The 6000-nt window shown below is 40.6% G+C and overlaps 1 protein-coding gene across 2 annotated transcripts in view; it reads right to left on the bottom strand.

Moving 5' to 3' along the window:
• Window positions 1-356, bottom strand: part of EOGT (EGF domain specific O-linked N-acetylglucosamine transferase) — a 38878-nt gene extending 38522 nt beyond the window's left edge. The window contains exon 1 of one of the 2 annotated variants that reach the window (XM_040454484.1): window positions 244-356. The gene's annotated coding sequence lies outside the window, so the exon portion shown is untranslated. The remainder of the gene's footprint in view (window positions 1-243) is intronic. The other variant, XM_040454483.1, reaches the window with a different exon arrangement.
• Between the last annotated feature and the right edge of the window lie 5644 nt (window positions 357-6000).

Below are 6000 nucleotides of genomic sequence, written 5' to 3'. Positions count from 1 at the left end.
CCGGGACAGCGAGGCGGCCTGCGCCGGGAGGCGGGCCCGAGCCCCGCAGTGGGGCAGGGGCAGGAGCCGGGGCCGGGCGCGCGCCCGCAGGACGCACGGCAGCGGGGCGGGGGCTCGGTCTGCGCTGCCCCTCGCTACCGGGCGGAGAGGGAGAGCCGCTGAGCCGGAGAGCGAAGCGGGGTCTCGAAGCTGCACCGGCCCCCTCGGGGGGAGGCGATAAGGCGCTTGGAGGACTCGGCACACCTGACTCTCCCGGTCTTCATTCTGGTTGCGTCTTCCTGACGCGGGTGGTTACCGTCTGCTTCATTAGAGAAGTTGCCGCCTTCACTTTGCAACGTGAGCGCGAAAGGAGTTGGCGGCACCTTCTGGCGGCGGGGATTCCGGGATACTTGCTTCTCTCCGTACTTGGGGGCAACTCGCCAAGTTCAAATGCTCTTCTGCGGAGTTGAAGTTTTATCCTTGGATTATTTTATAATTATTTGAATTCCTTTATAATTATATGGGTTATTTTATCATAATTATTTGAATGCGCATCCGCCACACTGTCTTCACTTTGGACATCTTGGGTTCTAGAATGCTATCTCGTATAGCATAGGAGCATTACGGACTCAACTTGAACTGATTAACTAAAGGTTGATGCCATTAAAATAAACTTACGCTCACACACAGAGTCACCACTATTCCTATGACCTTAAAGAAACACGACAGTTTATTTCCAAAGGTTTACATGCTTTTTAAATACTTTTTGAAGATGCTGTTATGAGAAGTATTACTAGTAATCTGCTAAATTAGGAATGTTGTCTGGATTTTTCCCCCAAATAACAACACCGCTAAAACAGAGTAACTTGACATGTGCCAGGCATAATCCTAAAGCACTTCACAGTATCAAGTCATTTACTCTTCATGTTAAAGACTGCCTTTAAGGACTACTGCTCTCTAATTTCATACTTTGCCCACCCCATACCAATAAAGGCAGTAGTTTTTAAAAGTGCTTCTAAGCTTACTTGTCACCATCCCATTTTTGTCATGTACAGGAAATGGAGCTTTCCTGTTAGGTTATTCAAAATGAGTTGTAATCATTTAAAATAAGTTTTTCTCACTAAGCCATGTGACGTATATTTATATTTATTATACAGTTTTTAAACATAATACCTGAGAAAAGTTTCTAAAAATAAGTTAATCTCATTGCAAGGGCATACAAGTCAATTAAATTGGTGTCACATACACATGGTATTATTTTAAATGGCTAAATATTAAGTTGTGGTCATTCAGACTCAGAGGAAACAAGATAGGATAGAGCTTTAAGAACGGGAGAGTGATTCTGCAGCAGCTATTTGTAACATAGAATTTCTACCCAAAATACCAATCTTAAATTTTTCAAAAAATGTTTATTTATTTCTGAGACAGAGACAGAGCATGAGGTGGGGAGGGGTGGAGAGAGAGGGAGACACAGAATCTGAAGCAGGCTCCAGGCTCTGAGCCGTCAGCACAGAGCCCAAAGTGGGGCTCAAACTCACAAACCGTGAGATCGTGACCTGAGCCACCCAGGAGTCCCCAATCTTAAAATTTAATTTTGAACTTTCTTTAAGTGGACAGTAAAATAAATTGAAATGTCCATTAATGTTGGACTGACTGACTACATTGTGGTATATCCACACAAGGTACTATGCAGGTGTAAAAAAATTTAAAAAAAGAAACGAGAAATATCTTTATACACTGCAGGGTGTATTGAGCGGGGAAAAGATGGTAATATACTATTATTTACCCAGGAAAGAGGATATATATGTTATTTTACAAATAGAATAACATTTAAAATGATTATCTATAGGGGGGAAGAGGGAATATGGGTATAGGGACAAAGAAAATAACTTCCCTAGATGTACATCATATAGAAGTGGCTTTAGAATCATGTGAATATTTTACATTATGAAACAAAATTAAATTTTTTAAAAGTAATCCTTCAAAATTACAAGTAAAATGAAACTAAGTGAATTTAAACACTGTCCAGTTGTGCTGTAGTCCACAAGGAAGGGACTATCCCAAGTGACTTTGAAACATAGTACATCCCAGTAGATGTACCCTCAGGATTAAAAGAATTTTAAAATCATAAACTGTTTTCATGAACTCAATTGTTGGTGGGAATATTGGTTAGGATAAACCAAATAGAAATAATTAAGACAGTATCTTGGAAGGTGAATTTTTTGACATGTGGTATAGATGTAAGCCTGATAAGGTTATATAAAAATCCTGTAGTTACGAATTTGGAGGTGATAATATAAATTAACATACTTTATTACTGAAAACAAATCTCTCCTCCATCATCCATTGAAAAGGCCTATAAACAACCAACTCTGTAGCAAGAAGCACCTGTTGTACCCAGAATGGGATCTCTGCAAACCTCTTCTCATTAAAAGGAACATGGGTTCCAAAGAAAAATGGATCATCTTAGATGTGGGGCAGGAAATGTACAAGAAGTTGAAAGATCTTATGAGAGGGCAGGGAAGTAATTAAAGTTTATAAGGGCCATATCAAAAGGACTCAGGAACCAATTTAAAAAGGCTCCCTCTGGCCAAAGACAGAAGAATTTAAATCATCAATAAAGGTAACTGTAATGGATTAAAGCATCTATAAATATTATACTCAAAAAGTTCCAACCAATCAACCAAATACATAAGCCAAAACCTCACTGTTCATCTCTGATGGCAGAAGGGAACCAACTCTTCATGTGAAAACTGGTAAATGAAGTAAACAAATCAAACATATTTATCCCATCTTTCCTATATGAGTCATGCATGCTGCACGTAATCAAATGATGAGGTACTTTTTACAGAAACTTTCCATACTTCAATATGATAATCAAATCATATGTCTGAAACTTGCTTCAAAATAGTGTGGATCGGGGCGCCTGGGTGGCGCAGTCGGTTAAGCGTCCGACTTCAGCCAGGTCACGATCTCGCGGTCCGTGAGTTCGAGCCCCGCGTCAGGCTCTGGGCTGATGGCTCAGAGCCTGGAGCCTGCTTCCGATTCTGTGTCTCCCTCTCTCTCTGCCCCTCCCCCGTTCATGCTCTGTCTCTCTCTGTCCCAAAAATAAAAAAATAAAAAAAAAATAGTGTGGATTGAGGGGCACCTGGGTGGCTCAGTTGATTAAGCGCCCGACTTCAGCTCAGGTCATGATCTCGCGGTTTGGGAGTTCGTGCCCCGTGTGGGTCTGTGCTGACAGTTGAAAGCCTGGAGCCTGCTTCAGATTCTGTGTCTCCTCTCTCTCTGTCCCTCCCCTGCTCACAGTCTCTCTCTCTCTCTCAAAAATAAACATTAAAAAATTTTTTTTAAAGTGTGGATTGAGATGAAGCACACATGGACTATAAATGAAACAAAAGGGCCATGAACTGTTGAACCCTGTTAAAGAGTATGTTAGCGAGTGTATGGGGATTCATAATCTGTTCTCTCATTTGTACAGGTTTGAAATTTTATATAATTTTTATAGTGCATTGCAATTTTATTATATGTTTTAAGCTTGCTACACACATAGCGACACTTGGCTGGCTCATAGTGTCAGCAAAATGCTGAACTATGAGCATACAGCTGATTGGCTCTCTGATACATCCAGCTGCTTTAAACGGTAATTCAAAGGCTTAAGTTTTTTTTTTTTTTTCAATGTTTATTTATTTTTGGGACAGAGAGAGACAGAGCATGAACGGGGGAGGGGCAGAGAGAGAGGGAGACACAGAATGGGAAACAGGCTCCAGGCTCTGAGCCATCAGCCCAGAGCCTGACGCGGGGCTCAAACTCACGGACCGCGAGATCGTGACCTGGCTGAAGTCGGACGCTTAACCGACCGCGCCACCCAGGCGCCCCAAAGACTGAAGTTTTAAGTGAAGAAGTTTTGACAAAAGTTGGTCTTATGCTAAAGTGATCTATATGCTTATGATTTTACAGAAAAGGAGAAAGACACTGCACTTAATGGTTCAGAGCATGCTCTCTGGAGCTGAACAGCACAAATGAGAACCGCATCATTGCCACTTACTTGCCATATGACCCTAAGCAAGTAGACCATTCTTCATTTTAAAAATGGACCATTTGCAGGGCGCCTGGGTGGCGCAGTCGGTTAAGCGTCCGACTTCAGCCAGGTCACGATCTCGCGGTCCGTGAGTTTGAGCCCCGCGTCAGGCTCTGGGCTGATGGCTCAGAGCCTGGAGCCTGTTTCCCATTCTGTGTCTCCCTCTCTCTCTGCCCCTCCCCCGTTCATGCTCTGTCTCTCTCTGTCCCCAAAATAAATAAACGTTGAAAAAAAATAAAAAATAAAAATGGACCATTTGCAACTCCGTGGATGGGACTGGAGGGTATTATGCTAAGTGAAATTAGTCAGAGAAAAACAAATATCATATGACTTCACTCATATGAGGACTTTAAGAGACAAAACAGATGAACATAAGTGAAGGGAAACAAAAATAATATAAAAACAGGGATGGGGACAAAACAGAAGTAGACTCATAAATATGGAGAACAAACTGAGGGTTAGTGGAGAGATTGTGGGGGGGGGGGAGGGGCTAAATGGATAAGGGGCATCAAGGAATCTACTCCTGAAATCATTGTTGCACTATATGCTAATTTGAATGTAAATTTAAAAAAATAAAATAAAAATAAATGGAAATAATGGTATGGACTTTAAAGGCTGATCTGAAGATAACAGTGCAGGTAGGTATACAATCCCTCTTCCAAAATCCTTGGAACCATATGTGTTCCTGAATTTTTTTTGTAAAGAATAGGGTGTTGCACACAGTTTACTACTTAACACCTTCACTGTGCCCTGGCTTAACACCCCATAATCCCACACAGTTCTGCACAAAATATATGATTACTCACACCGAATGAGATAAAGCCTCTAAATAGCGCCATGTCAGTAAAGGTCAGGCTTTACCACCAAAGCAGATCTGGTAATAAACTTATAAAAATACCAATTAGTTTTCAGAGTTTTCTAGACTTCAAAACAGTGGATAAGGGATTCTGAGCATATTTCAGTTAATTCTTTCCACAGTAACAAAGTAAGTAAGCAGTGTGTTTGCTATAATCAACATGACCACAGATTTGTGAACAGTATGTATTTTTTAAAATGAAGACTGAAATTTCAGGAGACAAATGGGCATGGCGTTGTAAAAAACTGAAAGAACACCTCTGTTCGTCACTACATGTAACAGCAACAAGAGAGCTCAATATTAAGCAAACAGCAACACCTCTTAATACCCCTTGCTTAGTATTATTTGAAGTTTCTAAATTTAAACTTAGCTTAGTTAGAAGCAGGGTAGAATGGGGAATAAATTCTGGATAGCACCAATAGCAAATTCTCTGTGCCGCAATCGTGGACCACTGAAGAATTTGGGGCTTTTTTATTTGTTTTGAGAAGTATTTAGTATTAAGAAGAAAAAAACCACTAATTTCCCTTCTGTCTTATTAAAAGATCTTGATTTGCTAAAGGTAGAATGGATAGATGTTAGGGCAAAAGCTTGTATTTCTAAGAATCAAAGTTGCAAAGTTCAATAGTACAAACAGTATGAACTCAGGGTAGGTAACTCAGGAAGACAGGACAACTTATTTTATCTACTATTATTTCAATACATAACTGTTTTAAGACTTTTAGAAGAATATCCCGACAGTGTGATTTTTAAAAGACTAATTATCCTTACAGTAATTTAGTGGCAAAAGGAAATTCTCAGAATTGTTTTCCAAAAACATATCTTCATTAGAAAAACTATCCTTAATACTATTAACAGTCTTCACAATATAAGTTACAATATAAGTTGGGCTTATCCTCATTTTAAAATATGTATTTTAGGGGTACTTAGGTGACTCAGTCAGCTAAGTGTCTGACTCTTGGTTTTGGCCAGGTTATGACCTCAAGGTTCAGGAGTTCAAGCCCCAAGTCAGCTCCACACTGACAGGCCTGAACCTGCTTGGGATTCTGCCTCCCCCTCTCTCTCTGCCTCTCTCTCTCTCTCTCTCTCT

This window comes from Herpailurus yagouaroundi, unplaced genomic scaffold, assembly GCF_014898765.1.
Source record: "Herpailurus yagouaroundi ecotype Mexico unplaced genomic scaffold, PumYag 213, whole genome shotgun sequence".
Classification (NCBI taxonomy): Eukaryota; Metazoa; Chordata; class Mammalia; order Carnivora; family Felidae; genus Herpailurus; species Herpailurus yagouaroundi.
The sequence above is the reverse complement of the archived record's forward strand: the minus strand, read 5'-3'. Positions and strand labels throughout refer to the sequence as shown.